Here is a 24,792-nt window from a genome sequence, read left to right on the forward strand (position 1 = left end):
TGACATTGTAAACAAGAAGAGGGTAGTATTATCTCCTGTAAATGTAAACAAACTTGTTTATCTGAGCAATTGTCTGAACAAGAAGTAGGACGGAGTGGAGTTGTAGGCTCTAAAGTTTTACGTTGTTTTGTTTTTGAGTGCAGTTATTTTTTGTATATAATTCTACATTTGTAAGTTCAACTTTCATGATAAAGAAATTTCACTACAGTACTTGCATTAGGTGAATTGAAAAATATTATTTCTTTTTTCTTTTTTACAGAGCAAATATTTGTAATAAAAATAAATATAAAGTAAGCACTGTACACTTTATATTCTGTGTTGTAACTGAAATCAGTATATTTGAAAATGTAGAAAACATCCATAATATTTAAATAAATGGTATTCTATTATTGTTTAACAGTGTGATAAATCCCACGCTTAATATTTTTAATTGCTTGACAACTCTACTTCTATCATCTTTTGAAACCTATGATGGTGACTCATTTCTGTGTGTATGTTTACCTGCTTTAACCTTGTAAATAACATTCATTTCTTTTCTTAGTTAATAAATCTTTAGTTGAACTGACCATTTATTCCTACCCTTTGTTTCCTATCTTTCAACCAGTTATTGGTCCATAAAAGGACCTTCCCTGTTCTCCCCTGGCAATTTAATTTCCTTAGAAGCCTTTGGTGCAGGGCCTTGTCAAAGGCTTTCTGAAGATCCAAGTACACTATATCAACCGGATTACCCTTATCCACATGCTAGTTGACTCCCTCAAAGAATTCTAATAGTCTGGGGAGTCACGGCTTCCCTTTCTAGAAGCCATGTTGATAGGGTTGCCAACCCTCCTGAGTTGGCTGTGAGTCTCCCGGAATTGATCTCCAGGTGGCTACTGAAAGCAATCCGGGAGATTTTAATAGGGCACTAAAGGTCCGGTCAGCAGCGCAGTGGGGCTCAGGCAGGCTCCCTACCTGCCTTGGCTCTGCGCAGCTCCCAGAAGCGACTATCCTGTCCCTCTGGCTCCTAGGCGCAGGGGAGGCCAGGGGGTCCCAGCGCACTGCCCCCACCCTGAGCATCGACTTCACAGCTACCATTGGCTGGGAACTGAAGTAGGTGCTGCCCGGCCGGAGCCCACACTCCTCTCCTCCCCCACACCCCATTCCCCTGCTCCAGCCTTAAGCCCCCTCCTGCACCCATACTCCCTCCCAGATCCCACACCCTGACCCCCCTCCTGCACCTCAACTCCTTGCCCCAGCCCTGAGCCCCCTCCTGCACCCAAACTCCCTCCCAGACCCTGCACCTCACACTCCCTCCTGCACCCCAATCCGCTGCCCCAGGCTCAGCCCGGAGCCCCTTCCCACACTCCAAACCTCTCGGTCCCAGCCTGGGAAAAGTGAGTGAGGGTGGGAAAGAACGAGTGATGGAGGGAGGAGGGGATGGAGTGAGTGGGGGCAGGGCCTTGAAGAAGGGGCAGGGAAGGGGTGTGGCCTCAGGGAAGGGGCAGGGCAGGGGGCGGGGCAAGGATGTTTGAGTTTGTGCCATTAGACAGTTGGCAACCCTACATGTTGACTCGCCCCGCAAAATCCTGTTTATCTATGTGTCTGATAATTCTGTCCTTTACTATAGTTTCTACCCATTTGCCCAGTACTGAAGTTAAGCTTACCAGCCTGTAATTGCTGGGATCTCGTCTGGAGCCCTTTTTAAAAATCGGCTTTACATTAGCTATCCTTCAGTCATCTGGCACAGATGCTGATTTAAGCGATAGGTTATATACTACAGTTAGTAGTTCTGCAATTTCATATTTGAGTTCCTTCAGAACTCTTGGGTGAATACCATCTCGTCCCTATGACTTTTGACTGTTTAGGTTATCAATTTGTTCTAAACCCTTTTCTAACTGGATTATTATATGTTATATAGATTATCATGGTCATACTTTATTTTAAGGTACATTTATAAATTCTTTATAAAAGGTTAATAAATTATCATAAGCATGTTACAGACATGAGTAGTTTGTGTTAGATGGTTATAAGCACATCAATAAGAAGGCATTTATAACTGATTATTATAAACCTTGGCTATAAGCAAGCTGTTGGACACTCTAACGATTAATTAACTGTTTAAAAATATCTATTAACTAATTATTAATAATTTATAAACTGTTTCTGAATGTTTCTTTAATATTAAATGTGACCCTTATCAATGTTGTTGATTGTATAAGAGCAACCAGAGATCTTTGGGTATTTGGATGTTCAATATTAAATGTATTAACCACTTAGGGCCAGAATGAGATCCCTACTAGGCACCTGCATGGGAGGCAAAGGGAATTAAGGTACTCTCTTACATTTTGGGCTCATACTGTACCATGGCTGGTAGCTTCTGTGGGGCCACTATTCATGCTCCCATGCATATGAGTAGGGAGTGGTGAACAGTAGATAAGGAATGGGTGAAGTCGAGACTCTGCCCTCCCCAAAGCACCACAACTGAGTCAGAACAGCAGGGGAAGTAATCTGGGCTAAATAGAAATCTGGTACGGATTAGTTCCCTCTGCCCAAAGCAAGGGGGAACCACGAATCACATTGTGACTGAGTCACAATCTGGTTCCTAGTCTGCTTCTGGGGCTGTATAAATAGGGGCTGCCCCTTGCTTGCAGCTGTGGCAAAATCACAATTGAAGATTTGTTATTAATTAGGCCCCACTCTTGAAAAAATTTACACATATGCCTATCTTTACTACTGTGAGCAGTTTCATGATTGTAAAGTACATGCATAAGTGTTTGCAGAATTGGAACCTTGGTGATTATTTTATAAATCCTCTGTCATTTAATATTAATCACACATGTGCTTATAAGAATTGCTTTTCTTGTTTTGTATATTTTATGTAAAAATCTGTGTTACTGTGAAGCCGACTGGTGTGTTTCCCCCTATAACCATTAACAGGAATCTATTTTCATGAGCTTATTCAAAGCACAGAGCCTATTTTTAAAATACTTAAAAGCTGTTTTTGGTATTAGCCGTTTTTGGTATTAGCCTAACTAAAACCGTCCTACTTATCAATGTCTATGACAAACAGCGAAGTTCTGCTGTGTGGTATTTAAGTTAAACAAACCAATACAAGTTGAATAAAGTTTGCAGATCAAGACAGTGCTTGTCTTTTCTTTCAGGTCTTAGCCAGGCTGATAAAATCAGAAACTTTTCAATCCTTTGGATTTTCAAGTAGAAAAAGAGAGACTAAATTTAGACATGGATGCCTCTCGCTCAGCCCGCTGACCCTGAACCAAGTGATTGTAGGTTGTGCTGACAAGAGCCCCATTGTCCTTTTCATTAATCAAACCCACTGAGCCAGGTAAACCTTGAAACAAGATGAATGGGCAGCATTTTTAAAAAGTAAAATAATTCACTAGAATTTGGATGTGTTTCTCTTTAATTAGTTTGATGAGCACAAAAGTCCGAGGCCTTGTCAAACACCCAGTATTAACTTATGATACTGACCTACGGAATGAAACACTGCAGAGGTAGAAGAACGGGCAGGTGAAACCTAGCTGAATAAGAGACCTTTTCTGTTTAAGCCTTTTCTCCAGATGAAAAGGATCATTACCACAATGATACTTCTAATTATACTGTCATTAGGATACTGCTGCAGTTTGCTATGGTGCGTGAAGCCCTGCTTTCTTCAACAACATGATCCAAAAAGGGTTGAAGCCATGAAAAATGTCTTGAGGCACTTAACCCTTTAGATGAAAATAAATATAAATATTCATGCCAACTAAAAGACTGCAGCTTATTTTAATTTTTGTAATATTTCGTAGTCAATTCATACTATTTTCCTCCTCTTCTTTCATTATATTTTCACAGGTCTCAGACCAGTCAAAGGTGTTTAAAAATTATTGGCAAAACAATTTGTAAGTGAAAAATGTATGACAACCTCCTTTGTGACCAAAAGAGATCCAGTGTGTCAGAGTAATGATATTTCTTGTTCACAATGTAATTGAAGGGGAACTAATACACATTTTATAGCCTTTAGAATTGATCTGCTTGTAACTTAGGAGCCTCTTCATGCTGGCTGGTTAGTTTGAGTTGACATTCATAATAGTGAGCTGTTGACCGAAAGACACAGTCGAATATGCTGGTAACACCTTAAGCTACAGTCCAGGGCATTGCTTAGTGGATATTGCTTTTTCAAAACAAGGAGCAACTGTTTTGTCTATGAACAAAATGTTTTTTATATGTTTTATTTTGTCTTTTAAACTACAGAGGGCCACAGAATAAACATTAAAATCTAAGCTTCTTGTATTTGTAGGTTTAAGGACTTGGATTTGAATTTGTGAATTTTTGATGCCAGGTCAAATCCCGAACTGTAGAAAGCTTGTATTCTGGACCAGGTTCAGATGCAGTTCAAATTTATGCAATATCACCTGCTTTCATGAATCCCATGCACTGCTACAGACTGGGGACCGACTGGCTAAGCAGCAGTTCTGCAGAAAAGGACCTGGGGATTACAGTGGATGAGAAGCTAAATATGAATCAACAGTGTGCCCTTATTGCCAAGAAGGCTAACGGCATATTGGGCTGCATTAGTGGGAGCATTGCCAGCAGATTGAGGGAAGTGATTATTCCCCTCTATTCAATACTGGTGAGGCCACACCCGGAGCACTGTGTTCAGTTTTGGGCCCCCTATTACAGAAAGGATGTGGATAAACTGGAGAGAGTCCAGCGGAGGGCAACGAAAATGATTAGGGGACTGGAACACATGACTTATGAGAAGAGGCTGAGGGAACCGGGCTTGTTTAGTCTGCAGAAGAGAAGAGTGAGGGGGGATTTGATAGCAGCCTTCAACTACCTGAAGGGGGGTTCCAAAGAGGATGGATCTAGACTGTTCTCAGTGGTGGGAGATGACAGAACAAGAAGCAATGGTCTCAGGTTGCAGTGGGGGAGGTCTAGGTTGGATATTAGGAAACACTATTTCACTAGGAGGGTGGTGAAGCACTGGAATGGGTTACCTAGGGAGGTGGTGGAATCTCCTTCCTTAGAGGTTTTTAAGGCCCGGCTTGACAAAGCCCTGCCTGGGATGATTTAGTTGGTGTTGGTCCTTCTTTGAGCAGGGGATTGGACTAGATGACCTCCTGAGGTCTCTTCCAACCCCAATATTCTCTGATTCTGTGAATCTATGATTCATGAAACTTTAGCCACCTAGTGCTAAAAAGTTACTGGATTTTAAACCATGCAGCCCTGGTTTGGCCTGGAACCATACCCAAAAACTAATCTGGATTTGAACACAGTTTCCTTGAACCCTCCAATCCGATCAATGTATTTTCTTCTACATTTCCTGCAGTTTTAGATTTAGTCTGATTTATTTTTAGACATGTGACACTGCCTATTGACAGGGACATGTGACACTGCCGATTGACTACTCCTCTGATACAGCCCATATCTGCATGCTCATATGCAGCCCACTAGGCCCATGTCAGCAGCTCTATGTAGATTCTACAGGTCTGACTTGTGCTTCTTATGCTCCCCATATTGACTGCTGTCTGTGAAGTGCTAGGCAAATGGATTAGAGTCACTAGAATATCAATATCCAAATAGGTTGGTGTCAGTGGCAGAGCTGATGATGGTGACTGCCCCACTCCTGATGGCACGTATGTGTGGTGCCTTTTCACATGGGGCTGGAAAGTGCATGTGACTCACCCTCACCTAGCAGTGGCAGGTCCCATCCCGCAGGGCAGAGCTCAGCTCTCCACTCCAGGCGGTTTTGTGACCCTCACAATGCCACTCACTCAAATTTGGCCTGGCCACCCCCTCTGTCATTTTCCAATGGAAAAATATATCCCCTGTATATCGTATACACGGCTGTAACCAAGAGTAGAATTTTACTCAACATTTGTTTTAATTGTGCACCTGATGCCACACTACTGGAGTCAATGGGAGATTTGCTTCTGACTTCAGTGAGTGCAGGATCAGATCCTAACTCAGGAGTAGCTCCATAGAAGTCAGTGGAATGATAGTGATTTGAAACTGGTTTAATTTAGAAAGTAATCTGGCCCTGTCTGTACAAAAATGACCGTCTATGAAATATCATGCATTCCCACAACATGCAAAACCACACAAACCTATGAAAGAGCCAAAAAATCTGATTTTTGCATGGCCTTGGGAAAGCTCCTTCTGCTGGTGAAGAGAGTAACAAAATTCCAACTGACTTTACAGGTCTGTAGAGCCAGTGGGCCCTAAGTTTGTTCTTTCTTACACGGCTGTATTCCTGATTTTCTGTCATGTAAGTGCAAAAAGAATCAGGCCCTGTTGGCAATCAAAATAACTATTTTTGCCTTTATAAAGGGTATTATACTATATAATCCTACATATGGTACAGCCAGAAAATAATCAGAGCGGTTGGCAAATGGAATAATATCTTTCTGAACAAGCCAGGCAGCCTGAGCCAAGATCCACGACCCGCAGGCCTCCACTGCACAAATCTGGGGAATATTTATTGCTGAACTGAGATTTTGAAAATATGAAGCTATCTTCACAAAGGCCTGGGGGGTGAAGCACTCAAGCAAAGCCGCTTATTGTTATATCAATCAGTACTTTAAGAAATCCAGAATGTTTGTTAAGAGTAAAAACTTTTGGGGGTTGTAAAGGAAGTTATTTTTTAAATACTTCTTAAATACTTTAATGTACTACATTTTTCACACTAGTATAGGTTCCTTTGAAAAGCCCAGAGAACAAGTATGTGCAGTCTTTAAAATATTATATTCATATGGAGAGACAAGACAGGTGAGGTAATTCCTTTTATTGGACCAACTTCTGTTGATGAAAAAGACAAGCTTTTGAGCTTACACAGAGCTCTTCTTCAGGTCTGGGTATTCATACCCTCATATACCATCCTGGGAATACTGGTTCAAATTATGGTTCAGTAACAGACTGGAAGTATTTTCCTGGACCTCCACACAACCCGACCTGTTAGCAGGTGTTGATCCTTCTGGAAAAGAATTTAGGTGGCTTCTGCTGAATTACTGAGGCAGATGACTCATTACCCCTCTGAATGTAAGGGCGGTGAAGGTCTAGGGTTGGAGTGAGTAGCCTAAGGAGAAAGTCATAGCTGGTCTTTGTTTGTAAATGAAGTGACTCCATAGGAAATGGTGACTTTGAACTTTATGTAGAGCATGGTGCAGGCTGGAGAAGGGTGTCTGCTGGCATAGTTAAAGATGATCAATGAGAGGAAAACAGCATGGTTCATAACCCTTAAAACTCTGAATTTTTTTTTCCTCCTCATCACTTAAGGCTGCAAATATCTTTGACATTTTTCCAACCGAGTCCTGTTCTCATCATTTAACCTTTAGTAAACTGAGTTCCACAATGGAACTCTTGAAGTAAACAACAGTAAATACGAGGATTGTATTGCTGCATTTTTCATGGACTGCAAATCTCAGTAAAAACAAAAACAAAAAAACACCTGTCCAGCCCTTTTTTGGGCTAAGTTTGTAACTCATGTAATGCACATTTTTAGCTTCTTTTCTGAAAATTAATGTTCTCAGTTTTAAGCATTTTGGTGTTTATAATATACATAATAATCTCTTTACAAGATAAGAGTTGAATTAAAAGAAGTTCAATATTTTTTATGATTGTTTGGATTGTTTTTCTATTTAATATGTACATAGTACCCACTGTATTGATGATGATGATGGTTTTTTAAACAGTTTTATTCCAATTCTTATAAAAAGGGAAGTCTGAAATTAACTTTTATTTTCATTTAGTATAGAGACCTAAAATGTATGGTTGTTCACTGAACATTATATCTTTGAGCTCTTTTGCAATACAAGTTAATTAACTGGATTTAGATATTTGCAAGATGATATATTTAATGGGATTACTGCTCATATAATGTTCTCAGTCACTGATTTGGAATCTAAGCTCAAGAAACAGAATACTGAATTTCCAGCTCTTTGAGAGTTAATGTTGTGTTAAAGAAAAGTACAATTTGAACCTTATTGTTTAGAAATAGCCAAGTTATTCAAGTGAAATAGAGCTAGTCTCTACAAAGCTCCACTGGGCAGATGCATGAGCAGGACTGTGCAGAAACTGACATTCCTGCAACTGCCCGTGGTACAGATATACCCACACCTGAACTCCTGGCAAGTTCAAGGCAATTGTGTATCTCATCAAAATATAATGGCCCATTATTCAAAGCCTGTCTCCCAAGTGGGATCAATTAGATACTTTGGTCTACAGGCTTAAAGATAAACACCCATGTTTTCGTTTGTATAGAATGAAAATGAAGCCATATTCGACCATGCCAGATCCGTTTGCTAACTGTTGTGATACTATCACATTTTAAATCTACTATTTAATGTATCCACACAAAATATTTGTTATTTGTGGAGCTGGGTGGAAAGTTACGCACTAACTTGCTCTAGTGGGGAAAAATACAATAACACAAGAAGAGGAGCATTTCAGTACTCCAATAAATCATATTAGTGTCTATCTTTTTTTAAGGCAAATATATTTCTGTGTGTCAATTTTGTTCACTATAATGTTATAGTTTCATTCTTAACACAGGCTATCTCTAATGAATATGATAATTTAAATCTCATGATCAGAGTACTACTTTTAAAAAGAAATTTCAACATTTTTTTGTTTAAATGCTATTAAGTGTTTCAATATTAGCTCAGTCAAATAACTGTTAGAATGCGGGAATTTATATTCTCACTTTGACAGATGATTGTGTATTTTGTAATGATTTAAAAGTACATGGTAAGTAAGTATTTAACCTGTGCAGATTGTAAAATTTCCCAGTTTTTAAAAGCCCCAATGAGTGCAGATTTCTTAACTTTTGATTTGTGAACACAATTTATGTTCATTTGCCAGCAGCAAAAATCCAGCCAGCTCCACCACAGGGCACATTGCTAGTGCTTGGAGATTTCAATGCCATGCTTGACTGTGACTGAACTGGGTACAAAGCTGTGCTGGGTCCCTTTTGGCTTGGGTTCCCCAAATGACTACAACACCTTGCTTGTGACATTTATGCCAGCGAGGGCTTATCTGTTATGTGGTCCTGATTCAAATGCCTTAATGTCCACCATTAGACCTGGATTTCAAACAGTTGATGTGCATGAAGGAACTTGACCACATCATTGTCAGAAATCATTCCATAGTGAAATCTCACTGGGTCTTCAGCAGCAAATTCAGACCATAGACTAGTTGGTGCTCAGCTCTAACTCATCGTCCATTGCCTCGCAAGCCAGACATCTATCAAAAGTACAATGTCCAGCGTCTGTCTGAGGATCCTGCTGAAGCCATGAAATACACACAGGTCATGGAGGATCACATATGTGGCCTTGCAACCCTTTCGGATGACACAGAAATTGTCTGGAAACTACTGCAGATCCGGGGATGAACACTGATGATCATTTTGAGAAAGTACAAAAGGCCATCCAAAAGTTATGGAGTGGATGTGTGTTGCTGGACCTGGTGCTGTTCCACCTGAGCTGCAAAAAGGTGCCTTGGAACCAGTGAGCATCAGCCTGAATCAACTGTTCTTAAAAGTGCGGGCATTAGGCAAAGTACCAGCCGAATGGAAAGGTGGCATCATAGTGACCCTGTACAAGGCAAAGGATCTCACACTGTGTGTGGCAACTATAGACCAATTTCATTGATGATCTCTGGAAAGGTCTTTGCTCTCATTCCAATTGGTAGGATGCAGCTGCTCCTTACCAGACATCGTCATCTGGAACAATCAGGTGTTATTGTAAGGCAATCAACAATGGACACTGTCCTTACCCTCTAGCTTCTGGCTGAACTGCACTGAGAATTTAACTGCCCACTTCATGTGGCATACATCAACATCCAGGTAGCTTTTGATTCAGTTGACAGGTCTACACTTTGGCTCAAACTGAAAGGAGTCAGTGTTCTGAATGTTTTGCTAAATCTGGTGGGTGATATTCACACTGGTACCGGTGTGAGAGTGTGTGTAGGTATGACACATTTCTGCACAACCTCATGTGTGTGGCAGAGATACATTCTTGTCCTGGCACTATTTTGTTGAGTCATTGACTGGTTATTAGGATTTGCCACTCCACATGTTGCAATCAAAGTTGGTGAAGAAGTGTTTACCAACCAAGACCACACCAATGATGCCGCATTGCTTGTGGAGAAGTCAGAGAATTGCAGCCCCAACCTCCAAGGTCTCCAAGATGTCAGCTGCACTATAGGGTTGACTATCTCATGGTTGGTAGAACACCAATTTTCATAACCTCAGAGCTAGGCCACCAAAATCCCTGGTGCAGGTGGGATTGAGTACCAAGGAGAGCATGGATGAGTTCATAGAAATATAGGACTGGAAGGCACCTCAATATGTCATCTAGTTCAGTTCCCTGCACTGAGGGAGGACTATGTGTTATCTAGACCATCACTGACAGGCGTTTATCTAACCCAGTAGTGGGCAACCTGCGGCCCACTGATCTAACCTGTTCTTAAAAACCTCTAGCGATGGAAATTCCACAACCTCCCTAGCTAATTTGTTCCCTTGCTTAAGTACCCTTACAGTTAGGAGGATTTTCCTAATGTCTAACCTAAATTTGCCTTGCTGCAATTTAGTCAATTACTTATTGTCCTGTCCTCAGTGGTTAAGGAGAACAATTTATCACTCTTCTCTGTACAACAACTTTTTACATACTTGAAGAATGTTTTCATGTCCCCACTCAGCCTTCTCTTCCCCAGACTAAACAAACCCATTTTTTCAATCTTTCCTCATAGGTAATGTTTTCTAGACCTTTAATCATTTTCATTGATCTCCTCTGGATTTTTTTCCAATTTGTCCACATCTTTCCTGAAGTATGGTGTCAGAACTGAACTCCAGTTTACACCTTATCAGAGTTGAGTACAGTGGAAGAATCTTGTGTCTGGCTTACAACACTCCTGCTAATACATCCCAGAATGATGTTCACTTTTTTTTCTTTTTGCAACAGTATTACATTGTTGTCTAATATTTAGTTTGTGAACTACTATATAATCCACTGTTCCTTTTCTGCAGTACTCCTTCCTAGGAATCAGTTGCACAAATTCAAAATGGGAAATGACTGCCGAAGTGGAGTATTTTGCATTTCATGAATTTCATCCTATTTATTTCAGACCATTTCTCCAGTTTGTCCAGATCATTTTGAGTTTTAATTCTGTCTTCCAAAGTGCTTGCAACTCCTCCCAGCTCAGTATCATCCACAAACTTTATAAGCGTACTGTCTATTATCCAAATCATTTATGAAGATAATGAACAGAATCAGACACAGAACAGATCCCTGAAAGACCCAACATGATATGCCCTTCCAGCTTGACTGTGAACCATTGATGATTACTTTCTGAGCATGATTTTCTAACTAATTGTGTAACCACCTCATAATATATTTTTGAGACTATATTTTCCCTAGTTTGTTTACGAGAAGGTCATGTGAGACAGTGTCAAAAGCCTTACTAAAGTTGAGATATATCACATTGCATTTAAATATAGCAAAACTGAAGAACAAAAGGCTACTTTGGATTACATCATTTAGGCTATAATTGACCATCAGTACAAGTATAGGTGTGCAAGCAGAACTCCCAAGGGCAGTCAAGGAGAGGCTTAAGCGTATATATCCATTTTCATAAAATAGCACTGATGTTAGGGATTGTTTTTTTTTTTCTGATTTAACTTGACATTTCATAGATTCCAAGGCCAGAATGGACCACTGTGATCATCTAGCCTGACCTGCGGTATAACAAAGGCCATAGAACTTCCCCAAAATAATTCCTAGAGCAGAGCTTTTTGAAAACCATCCAATCTTGATTTCATAATTGCCAGGGATGGAGAATCCACCACAGCCCTTGATAAATGTTCCAATAGTTAATTACTCTCACTGTTAAATTTTTACACCTTATTTCCCATCTGAATTTGTCTAGATTCAACTTCCCACCATTGGATCATATTATACCTTTGACTTACATTGGCATCATCATAAGGATCTTGTTTCTGTACGTGATTGTATATTGTGATGAAAAGATTTTATTGGCCTTAGCTTGGGATAGCAACATAATTTGTAAGTGGTAAAGCCAAAAGTGATTTATACATGCCATGCCAATCAGACCTTCATATCTTCTTTGTGCCATATATTTTACAGAGCTACTACTTTAGAAATATTTAGTTCTATATAGAACGAAAATAAATTAAGTTTATTATACAAAGTTTAGTTCTTGGTATGTTAAAAATATTTAAAAAAAACGTTCCTGATACTTTTGTATAATGAAAAATAGCTACTAGGTTACTGTAGTACGATAAGAGACCCATTGAACAGGCCACAAAGGGTCTCGCAAAATATTCTCAAATGGCTTTTCTGAAAATCATGGTGGTGTGCTTTTAAGCTATGATCATTTGTGAGTAATCAGGTAGCAACTCTCTGCCTTTGTAAAGGGGACAGTCCAACTCCTTTCCGATCATGTAAAGTTCCCATTTCTATTCCTGATGATTCACTGGTACAGGATTCTTAGGTTTGAGGTGCCACAAGTACCCCTTTTCTTTTTGCGAATACAGACTAACATGGCTGTTACTCTGAAACCTGTCATTATTCAAGGCACTGCATTTAGCCGTATGGAGTGGAAATCTATCAACTGCATGAAAAAACTTGTACAGATACAGACAGACATCATCCTCCTTTCCAAATGCAAACAGATGGACATCGTACCAAAAGGACTGAAGGTAAAAAATCCATTACAATCTACATACCACACAGACTATGCTGACAGCTTGTGCCACACGCTCTCAAAGAAACTGCGGAACCACCTGATCAACATCATCTACAGCAAACAGGGAAAGATTAAGAATGAGCTCTCAAAACTGGATACTCTCATAAAAAACCAACCTTCCACACAAACTTCCTCGTGGCTGGACTTTACTAAAACTAGACAAGCCATTTACAACACACACTTTGCTTCTCTACAGAAGAAAAAGGACACTAAACTTTCTAAACTACTACATGCCATAAGGGGCCACAGCAATGGTTTCCCTCAACCCACCCAGCAATATTGTTAACCTATCCAACTATACTCTTAGCCCAGCAGAAGCAGCTGTCCTATCTCGGGGCCTCTCCTTCTGCTCCTCCACCCCCATGAACATGATATAGTTCTGTGGTGACCTAGAATCCTATTTTCGACATCTCCGACTCAAGGAATATTTCCAACACACTTCTGAACAACATACTAATCCATAAAGACCTCCCTATCAACACTACAAAAAGAAGGATTCTAGTGGACTCCTCCTGAAGGTCAAGACAGCAGACTGGACTTCTACATAGAGTGCTTCCGCCGACGTGCACAGGCTGAAATTGTGGAAAAGCAGCATCACTTGCCCCATAACCTCAGCCGTGCAGAACACAATGCAATCCACAGCCTCAGAAACAACTCTGACATCATAATCAAAAAGGCTGACAAAGAAGGTGCTGTTGTCATCATGAATAGGTCGGAATATGAACAAGAGGCTGCTCGGCAGCTCTCCAACACCACTTTCTACAAGCCATTACCCTCTGATCCCACTGAGAGTTACCGAAAGAAACTACAGCATTTGCTCAAGAAACTCCCTGAAAAAGCACAAGATCAAATCCGCACAGACACACCCCTGGAACCCCGACCTGGGATATTCTATCTACTACACAAGATCCATAAACCTGGAAATCCTGGGCGCCCCATCATCTCAGGCATTGGCACCCTGACAGCAGGATTGTCTGTATATATAGACTCCCGCCTCAGGCCCTACGCTACCAGCACTCCCAGCTACCTTCGAGACACCACTGACTTCCTGAGGAAACTACAGTCCATCAGTGATCTTCCTGATAACACCATCCTGGCCACTATGGATGTAGAGGCCCTCTACACCAACACTCCACACAAAGATGGACTACAAGCCGTCAAGAACGCTATTCCCGATAATGTCACGGCTAACCTGATGGCTGAACTTTGTGACTTTGTCCTTACCCATAACTATTTTACATTTGGGGACAATGTATACCTTCTAATCAGCGGCACTGCTATGGGTACCCGCGTGGCCCCACAGTATGCCAACATTTTTATGGCTGACTTAGAACAACGCTTCCTCAGCTCTCATCCCCTAACGCCCCTACTCTACTTGCGCTATATTGATGACATCTTCATTATCTGGACCCATGGAAAAGAAGCCCTTGAGGAATTCCACCATGATTTCAACAATTTCCATCCCACCATCAACCTCAGCCTGGTCCAGTCCACACAAGAGATCCACTTCCTGGACACTACAGTGCTAATAAACGATGGTCACATAAACACCACCCTATTTCCCCTTGTAACCTATTTCCCCTTGTTTTTTCCTACCCCCCCCCCCCCAGACGTTCTTGTTAAACCCTGGATTTGTGCTGGAAATGGCCCACCTTGATTATCATACACATTGTAAGGAGAGTGATCACTTTAGATAAGCTATTACCAACAGGAGAGTGGGTTTGTGGCGGGGGGTGGGGAGAAAACCTGGATTTGTGCTGGAAATGGCCCAACTTGATTATCATACACATTGTAAGGAGAGTGATCACTTTAGATAAGCTATTACCAGCAGGAGAGTGTGGTGGCGGGGAGAGAAAACCTTTTGTAGTGGTAAACACCCATTTTTTCATGGTTTGTGTGTATAAAAAGATCTTCTGTACTTTCCACAATATGCATCTGATGAAGTGAGCTGTAGCTCACAAAAGCTTATGCTCAAATAAATTGGTTAGTCGCTAAGGTGCCACAAGTACTCCTTTTCTTTTTGGTACAGGATTGAAGATTGTGTGTCCTGGGCCTATAGCCAGGATGACTTTGAGAGAAATTCCAGAGATGAGAGAAAGAAGACAATATTTCTAAGATGGTTTCTCAATTTATCATATAGATATCACCATCACATATGTGGTATAAATAATAGTGATAATTAGACAGTAACTTTCAGCTAAGGATCACAAGGCACTCTGCAAGTTTACAAACCAGCTTCCATTCTATCTCTCTCTCTCTCTCTCTCTCTCTCTCTCTCTCTCTGTAGCTATATATATAATACCTTTCATCCCTCATCTTCAAAATATAGCCAGTTCAGGAATGGACACCAGCAAACATTTAAAAGTCCATGGTAATATTGTACAGTAGCTCAGGGCCAAAACTAAAGTCTACTGTGTCTAATTGAAAGCATGAGGAAAATTTTAGGTAGGTTGAAGTCAAATGCAGGCAAGGATGGGAGTTCAGATTCAATAGTACCAATATCTTGGTAACTGTGTTTGGAAGAGTTCTACTGTTTGGGATTAAAGATAGTTGTCTGTGCAAGATTTCAGCAGCATCCAAACACATAAATACGCCCCATTTATTTTGGAATTACCCAAATGGGCTCCTGATGAGCAACATAAAATTAGAGCTTGTTGGAGACACTTTAACACAGCCTTTTCCATCAGTTCTGTAAATAAAAATGCTTCATAAAATCAGGTCAATTTTGTTTTAGAAAAGGTCCAACAATGCCAAAATATCCCATTTCAACATTTGCCAAATGAAACATTTTGATTTTTCATTTTCAAATGACTTCTCTTTTTGAATTTTGATTTTGTATTATATTATAATACACATTTTTAAAAAGTAAAAATGAAACTGGCTCAAAACAGGGAAAAAATTCAGACTCTTCTTTGTGCAGAACTTTGAAATTTTCAGTTCTCATTCCAATTCAGTTCTCATTCCAATTTCAAAATTTTGGAATCCTCTGCAAAACAGAATTTCCAGCCTACAAAAAATATCTTTGTTAAACTGTATGTTTCTCCAAAAAATCATACTAGCTCCTTTGATGTAGTATCCTGTCTCAAGTTCTGTCAAGTAGAATAAAGAAATCACAAGATCCTCAGCTTGTGTAAATTTGGTTTAGTTCCACTGAAATCAATGGAGCTACATGGATAAACACCAGCTGAGGAACTATCTTGCCCTTTGCTTTTTGTAGCTACCTTGACTCTTCAACCACAGATAAGTAAGAAAACCATGATATAGTACATCAGAGATCCCTATGGAGCCTGAAAAGGCATCATGATTTTCCAAGACTTTTTACCTTGGAAAATGGGCCAATAACAACAGCATCTAGAAAATGCAAATGAAATGACAACATATTTAAAACCATTTTACAGTACTCATGTTCATATTGGTAATTTACAAAGCACTGCAGGGATTAATTTACATGAAGGTAAAACCAGGCAGTTAACAGGAGATAGCCAAACTCTTCTCTAATTAAAGAGAACAGAAAACACTGGTGCAAGGTGACAACATTGCTCAGCATAAACATATAATCGGTGTGTGGTATGAATTTTTAAAAAAACATATAATTTATCTTCACTGTGGCCCTGATGTAAAGGCCATTGTAGACTTCAGTGGGATTTGGATCAGGCCCCACTGCAGCTACATATCGATCATTTTCCATTTCCGTTGCTGACCAAACATAAGATGCAAATCATGGGTTTGTCGTGGATCCACTTATCGACCACTGGAAAACAACTTTCCCCAGAAGGACAGCCTGTGAAACCGGGTTTTTCATAGAAAACTCTTTGGGACAGGGACTGGATTTTTTGTTTTTTTGTTCTGTGTTTGTACAGTGCTTACGACAATGGGGTTGTGCGCCATGATTAGGGCTCCTTTGTGCTATGGGACTACAAATAACAAAAAATAATAATCTTCATGAGCAACTGACCATATGGACTTTAAAGCAAATGTGTTTTTCAAATAGTGAGACTATAGCTCAGACCCTGGCCAAGGAGAGTGAGCACACGTTAACTCATTCAGAAAGGGGATGAAAAGCTAACATTCAGGATGCATTAATCTGAAAACAAGTGTACTTTTGTGTCTGGGGAGTATTATTTTCATTGCCATCAATTTAGTACATAGATAGAATGTGATTCTAGCTTCACTATCAGGTTGCCCCAGAGGCTGAGACCCCCTCACCAGGCCACTCTATTTAATTTAGACTAATCTAAAGCTAAGTGAAACTTTGTACGCTCTCTGATTTCTCCCTATCATCATGAACACTCTTATTTCCCCTTCCCCTAAATAACCTGCTCTGAGCTTCTGGGGGCGAGGGTGGGGAAAAGTGACCTCCTGGTAAAATAAATGGTTATTGATGTCTGCTAACAGATTATTAACTGAAGCAAAAATATTTAACCACTTCTTCCCTGCAATGTTAATTTGATTTTTCCTTATGCACTGCACTACTTGTGTTTTAAGAATAATTCCCACACTAAAACACTAGCAACCAAATTCAGGCCTCCTCTTCTGTGTACTGTACCTGGGGAAAAGACGAGCCCAACCTTCACACCTTGTTTCAAACCCCATGGGGCTTGACTATGAACTTATTTACACCAGTGCCAATCTGGAATCACTCCATTTTAATCAGTGGTATCAATGACACTTGGTAAAAGCAGTGTGAGATGAGAATTGAGCCCATGGAGTCCAGTTTTTGAGGGTATTCTTTGTTGGGGGAGTGGTGATATGCATTTTAATTTATAAGTCTCTGATTCCCTATGCAGTCTGGCCCAGTGAGATGAATTGAGAAGAATATTTTGTGCAGCAGCTCCTTAAGTATTCTAGGACTGGCCAGTCAACCAGCATGTTTAGCAGCCCTGTGAGATTACTTGGAATGTGCAATAACTAGTTCAGGTGGCTCAGCTGTTGCACAGTTTGTGATGATAGCATAGATTTTTGCGCTACTTACAACCTTACTTCCATACTTGTTTGCAGACCCTGCAGCTACTCAGCACCTTGTAAGAGTCTGGTTTTCGTGACATCAGTATCACTTTAAGACTCTGTTTTTGGCAACCTCTGAGATCAACAGGCTCCTCCAGCTTCTTTCCTTCTGAATTTGCAGGATATTAGTCTCATACACAGGGCCTCAGGGGAGTTGTCCCTTGCTACTCTTTCTAATCATTTTGTTTCTGTTATTTCTCTATTCCTTAACTGCCATAGTCACCTCTCGCTGGAAGAAAAGGCTCTTAGGGAAGCTGAGGTTAGCATTATTACACGAATTGTTCATTGGCAGGCCCTCAACAAGTGAACCAGTTGACTCCCTCCCCTATAGAACATGTCGGCCATCTATTTAAGGCTCTCAGCTCATTAGTCTGAAGTGAAAGTCTCGATTTTGCTTCTGAACCTTGGTCTCCTGAATAACAATGTTTAAGGTCTCCCTTTGTATGTAGGAAAATAACCTGCAGCAGTAAATTTAAGAGGATGTTCAAAAGAGTCCCCTTAACCTAAAAAAGGAGTAAGCAAAAGTGAACACAGATTTGAAGCTATTTTAGGCAATACCTATAAAATAGCTGAAAATACTGCTTAATTAAAACTGAACAATTGGGAAGTGCCCATCAGGCTGTGTCTTAAGGGGTGCTGACAAAGCACTGAAATCATTTCCTGAGCAGCTTGACCTGGGTTTGACCTATATATTTCTATTCAAAAAGATATGCTAAATGTGATGAAATCATGAGGACCAAACTATTCCTAATTTACCTCCAATTTCATGGTTTAAACTCTCTCATACCTGAGGATATTTGTGGTTTACTGGGTAACGATGGGGCGGATCCAATTCCAAGACTGAAGGCAGGAGAACATGAGGCTCTGCTTCTAAGCAATGGTGGGAATTAATGTGACTAATGGGTGTAAAATTCTGTACAGAGGCATAGCATGGTGACTATCCTTCTTGTCAAAGTTGCTGCCGAGCTGCATTACTTTGAGTAACCCCGCTGGACGATGCTTCAGACTCCATGCTATTGCATCATAGCAACAGAGCTGGGAACATGCATCTGACCTGGTATGGACATTCCTGTGGTCCTTCTAGTCCAGTGTCCTGTGTCTGACAATAGCTAGTCCCAGGTGTTATAGCAGAAGATGCAAGAAAACCAGTGGTGCACAATTATAGAAAAACCTATGGGGAAGTTTCTTCTTACCCTGTCAACTTGAGGTTGGCTTATTCCTTGAACTTTGATCATTTGTACCCTTTTTAATTTTTGTATCCTATCTATTGTAACTGTGGATCTTCTCATTGTCCATATAAAAGTCTAATCCCACTAAATTATTTGTCTCAAATCTATCTAGTGGTGAGAATGATGGAGACTCTTGCATACCTCTCCCCCCCTGTGAAGCAACCAAAATGTTAATTGAAAAGAAAAGGAGGGAAGTGCCAAAGTATGATGCTTTTTGTGTTTTTTATAACTCAAAATGTTTTCAATTTAGAAATGCATTGTAAAAGACGAAAAAAGCCAGTCAATGAGCCAAACCTTGTAGTTGTTTTGCTGCTCACAAAACTCTCATTATGGGAATTTTATGTGCATGGCAACTGCCAAATTGGGGCCATAGTTAGTATTTTTGGAGGGGGTGAATGGTGGAGGAGAGAAGGAAAACAGATGAGTTATTAAACATGTCTACTGTGTTTGTGTACTCACCAATTTTCAAAAGGATTTGCAGAATGCTTTTCTAATATATAGCTGCTCTTCTGAATGTTGTTTGCACAGTTGTCTGGAGCTGTAACAAATCCACAGGAGCCATTTCAGCCTGTCAGGTAAATTATACACCTTTGAAAAGAAGTTTATAAATGGCTATTTATCCAGTAGACAAGAACCACTTCAGAGGCTGTACCAGTCTTTCAGGTAAATAACATGGTGCTTAAAAAATTGCCTATACATATATGCCAGTGAGACCATAAGAGCATTTCTTAAGTAGAAAATATGCAATTTATTACCTTCAATAAATTATAGTTTCTTTTTAAAAATGAAAAGAAAAACAAACAAAAAATGTTGAAACAACACTAATGTTGTTGCACACACTAAAGACAGGAAATTCAAAGCTATGGTTGACACTGCTCCTAATTCATGCTTCTGACAACTATCAGCCTAATCAACCATTTCACCTCCACTGCTAAAAAGTCTCTCTCACTTAAAATCTTTCATTTTGAAGGACTAAGGTGAGCACAAATTAAACAGAAGCACTCCATCACCAAGGCCCTGCTGTCTGCTCCCTCCGCTTTAGCACCTGATTCTGCAGTCGTTAAGCACTCAAAACTATCATGGAAGCCAATGGTAAGAAGTTGTGCTGCTTGGGGGCAAAATTCAACTCTGATTTTCACTGGTGTAAATAGTGAATAGTTCATTTGAGTTCATCTGAATTACCCAGGATTTACAGTGGTGTAACGGTGCACAGAATTTGGCCCTTTGGGTTTAGAATGTGTACCTCTAGCTTCTGACTTGAAAGAATGATTCTTCTTTAATTAACTCGGTATTTTTTCTTAGTTGTATCTATTTGATCCTTCTTACAAACCTGTCATAAGCTCTATTTTTTTTTTTTAAGGAAAACCAGATTAACAAAGGATTGGGAAAATATGTCGGAATAAACAAAATCAATGTTCTTCAGATGCTGCTGTGGTGAGCGCAGTCGGAATATCTATAAATAAAATAAATGAAGCATCCTAATGGACAAGAAGGACCTGATCCAAAGCCCATTGAAGTCAGTGGAAAGGACTTCCATTAACTTTAGTAGACATTAAATCAGACCCTTATGTTACAAACTCCCGAAGAGACTCTACTGTGAAGGCTGACCCCTCAGCCTGGCTTTGGCTTGGCACCACACACATGAAAACCAGCCACTGCCTTTGTGGCTCAGTGATGGTTGCAGAAGATGATACCAGCAATTTGTTGCCAGTCAAGTTAAAGACAGACAGGTCCTGTCTTCCATGTTGTTTTAATGTCCACTCTGCCTCATTCCTTCTGAAGAAGCTCTATGGAACTAAACTGGAACTGATAATCTTTCTATGGGGTTTTTTTAAGCATCCTGTATAGTTTAATATAAAATCTTATTCCTGCTATAGAAATCTCTAAAATAATTCAAAAACCCTATAGAATGGAGAGTGTTCTGTATTAAATTAAATAGTTTTTTGAGCAATTTCTATAGACACCCATTAGTTTTATTCCTATTAAATTCTATAGGATGTTTCTAGTCTTGAGTAGTAGCAATTAACCAGGACAATGGGGTTCTGATGACTGTTCTAGGCCATATAGTGCTCTGCAGATTTGGCTTCTATTATATTATATTAAATATAATAGGGGTTGTACTGAAATCTTCTCCAACCATGTCCCCTCATGTTACTAAGAGACAGTCATCTAATGCTTCTGTACTATTCCTATCAGTTAGACTTTCCTTTCAGGTAATTCCAGTTATATCAATTATGGAAATATTCTCTTTCATCCTCATTGCCTCTTTGTCATTAGAGCCATAAGTACTGCCTAAGTGACTGCCCCTTGTCACAATAATCTTATGACCCTCAGATGGTGTTCAGTACTAAAATAGATGGCAGTCCTCTTATTTGCCTCAGTCAACACCTAGTTTGCCAGCTTTACTAATAACATCTTATGTCTGGGTCAATATAAGATGAATTCCATAGGAAAGGTATGTGAAATGATGTTGTAGCCATAGTGGTCCCATGATCTCAGAGAGACAAAGTGGGTGAGGTAATATCTTTTATGGGACCAACATCTGTTGATGGAAGAGACGAACTTTCAAGCTTCACAAAGTTGTTCTTCTGGTCTGGAAAACGTAACCTGAGTTGTCACAGCGAAATACAAGGTGAGAGAGATTGTTAAGCATAAGGAGTTAACACGTTGCAAAAAAATACTTAAAATTAAGTAGGCAATTAACACTTCTGCAGTTATAGGGCAAAGGGCAATTGTAATGAGTCATAAAACCAATGCCTCTATTGAGACCATGATTTTTAGTGTCTAGCAGAGCTGTGAATTTATGCTCATCTTTTGAAAGTGTTTTGGAGGTTTCTTTTGAGGACGAGAACTAATAGGTCAGATACAGAGTGATCCCTATGTGAAAAGTGTTTGCCCACAGTAATAGGATGTTTGTTTTCTATCATTTTTCTGTGTGAATTCATTCAAGAGCATGGTGATTGTCTGGTTCCTCCCCTATAGTTGTTTTTGGGGCATTTGATGCACTGGATGAGGTACACCATAAGTTGTGGTAGGCATGTGTAGGACCGATGGCTCTTCAGAGGTGTGTTGTGGAGGGTATTGATCATCATAGTAATGGAGATACGTCTGCAGGTTTTGCATCTGTTGTTCTAGCAGGATTGGGTGCTGTTTTGAGTTGGTATATCCTGGGCTATGGGGAATGTGCTTCTGATGATGAACTTGGCGAGGCTGTGGAGTTGTTTGAAGGCCAGAAGATAGTGTTTGGGAAAGATTTCTGTCAGGTTGTGGTTGCCATCAAGTATGGATTGTAAAGCCTCCTTTGCTTAGTTACAGAGAAAAACAAAGGAAAGGCAAACAGCTTACATCTCCTGAAAACAATCTCCTCTCCTTGGCCCTTCTGGTCATCTCAGTAGCCACCCTTGTTGTGCATTTACCAACACTTCTTGTTGTCCCCAGAACCCGCTTATCAAATCCCTATGTCCGGGTCCAGTTGCATGCCTCCACTGGTCCAGGGCAGCTATTCAGGCTTTCACACTAACTTCCACCATAAAGGTTGCATTTTCCACCCTCAGCAAGATGGTCCATTGAGGAAGAGACTTCCCCTCAGGAGGATTAATGGTCAAAAGTAGCTCAGATACCACCTTTTGCAGACTAGATTGTCTGGTTGTATCTACTTTCAACTGAGTCTCTTGTTCCAAGCAATTTTCTTTTGTCAAGGAATATGAATTATGGGCAGGCCTAGACCCTCTGTGATACCCCCATAAAAACCAATGGAGCTATAACAGTTTTACACCAGCTGAGGATCTGGCCTCATAACTCTCTCCATATATTACAATTCCTGACAACGTTAAGTCATCTAATATTCCTGATCTAGATTAAACTAGATAGATCAAATTAAAATGCCCATGACTAAAGGAAGAGCTTTAAATATGTTGTTCCAAAGGTGTAATTGAAGATTTGTTTGTGGTGTTTTATGCAAATGACAATATCCTGTTATACAAATACCAACTACTGTTATGAAGTAGGATGGTGATAGATACTTTAAGAAGACCTATTACTTAGCAATAGCTTAATGGCTGAGACAGCTACAGTGCTGGCCTGTGTTGGCAGTACAGTTTCACAGGGAAGCTTGCATCAATTACCCTTGTGTTGTGATGATAGTTTCGTTACTAAATACCATATGCATGTTATCTTCAGTTTCCTAAGAAGGAGGTGTAAGGATTGACAGCAAATACATTTAGCTCTGAATTTAGTTTTATATTCAAGTAGAATGAAAACTAGAGGTTACCTAAGCATAGTAGGAAATGGAGCCAAGTGCAGATGAAGAATCAGTAAAAAGTGTTTAAAAATTATTATATAAAAGTTTTAATTACACAAAAAAATAATAAAAAGCCCATTAATTACAGTACATTAATTTGATTTTTTTTCTTGAAATGCTGAAACTATTTTAACACACACAGAATCAATAAACATAATTAAAATATGAGCTCATCAAAACAGTAATTAAATGTACTTAACAGCTTTTGTGGCTTTTCTCCATATGGTTACTGTGGGAGTGTGAATCTGGCTTGCTAGATAAATGTAACAAAATAAAGTGAAAGCCTAGGAAAAGATTACTGTGGTATCATACGCAAATACAATAACGTCTAGCTGTATAATAAGTTCCAATATATCAAAAAGTTGACAAAGGAAGCAATGTTTACAATTGTTAGAAAGAAATTCTGGCTTTTTTATATTCTTATGGGATTAACACTATCATGGACTGAATATAGAAACCAAATCAAATCTCTCTTCCATCATGAAAGCTGCTGTAGCATCACATTTACTGCTTAATAAAAGATATATGTGGCTTTTAGTGGCTGACCTAAGTTATTGACATATCACTATGCAACTGGTCTCCTCACCTGTGGCACATACCTCAGATTTTCCCAATATCTAGCTATCACGAGAAATGCCTAAGATCAATACAGTGTTACTGACCTGCTCAAGTGACATGGGTCTCTCATGGAAGTGGTACAGAAATGGCATTCCTAATGCCCCGTGCACTATGGGGAGCTCACCAAGTATGAGAGAGATGATGAAGATCCCAGAAGAAAGGGCTGCAAGGGAGTGGAAGCTGGGCCAGCTTGAATGATTTACAGGTAGTTTCTTTTACTGAAAAAAGCAATTAATTTTTCAAAAAGGGATGTAAGTGAAAGTTGACTGTGGGCAGCTAAAGTGCTCATGATTCTGTCTTCTGCCATGTATTGCTGCTGATATTCTTTATTTTCCCACTTCCCAGTACATTTGTCAGCTTTGCTAGATATACCAATCATAGCACTAAACACACAGGGCTAAACATGTCCATGGCTGAACCATGGGTCTCATTGACTTCAGTAGGATGTGTGCATGTATCTAAGGGTAGAACTTGGCCCATATGCAATAAAATAAGATATTCATATTGGAACTCATAGGCCCAGATTCTCTTATAATTTATGCCAGTGTAAATCCAGAGTGACTTCATTTATGTCAGTCGAGTTACTCTGGATTTACACTGGGGTAAATCAAACGAGTGTCTGGCCCAATGTTCTACTTATATATATAGTGCATTGGGCTAGTAGCAGGTACATTAATAAATGTACCTGTGACCTGGTGCCTTCTGTCCTTCCTCTCCACCTTTCCCTATAAAAAGAAATCTAGATTTTAAAATGTACCATTAAGGTTGCAGTAAAGTGCACCATGACTGTAGGAAATGTTAACCATTTAAAATGTTGCAGGTGAAGCATGACCACTGACCTCTCTCGTGCACAAACGTTTTAATTTAAACTTTAATTTTAAAAGTTTTATTCAATATATC

The sequence above is a fragment of the Chelonia mydas genome, chromosome 7, assembly GCF_015237465.2.
Source record: "Chelonia mydas isolate rCheMyd1 chromosome 7, rCheMyd1.pri.v2, whole genome shotgun sequence".
NCBI lineage: Eukaryota > Metazoa > Chordata > Testudines > Cheloniidae > Chelonia > Chelonia mydas.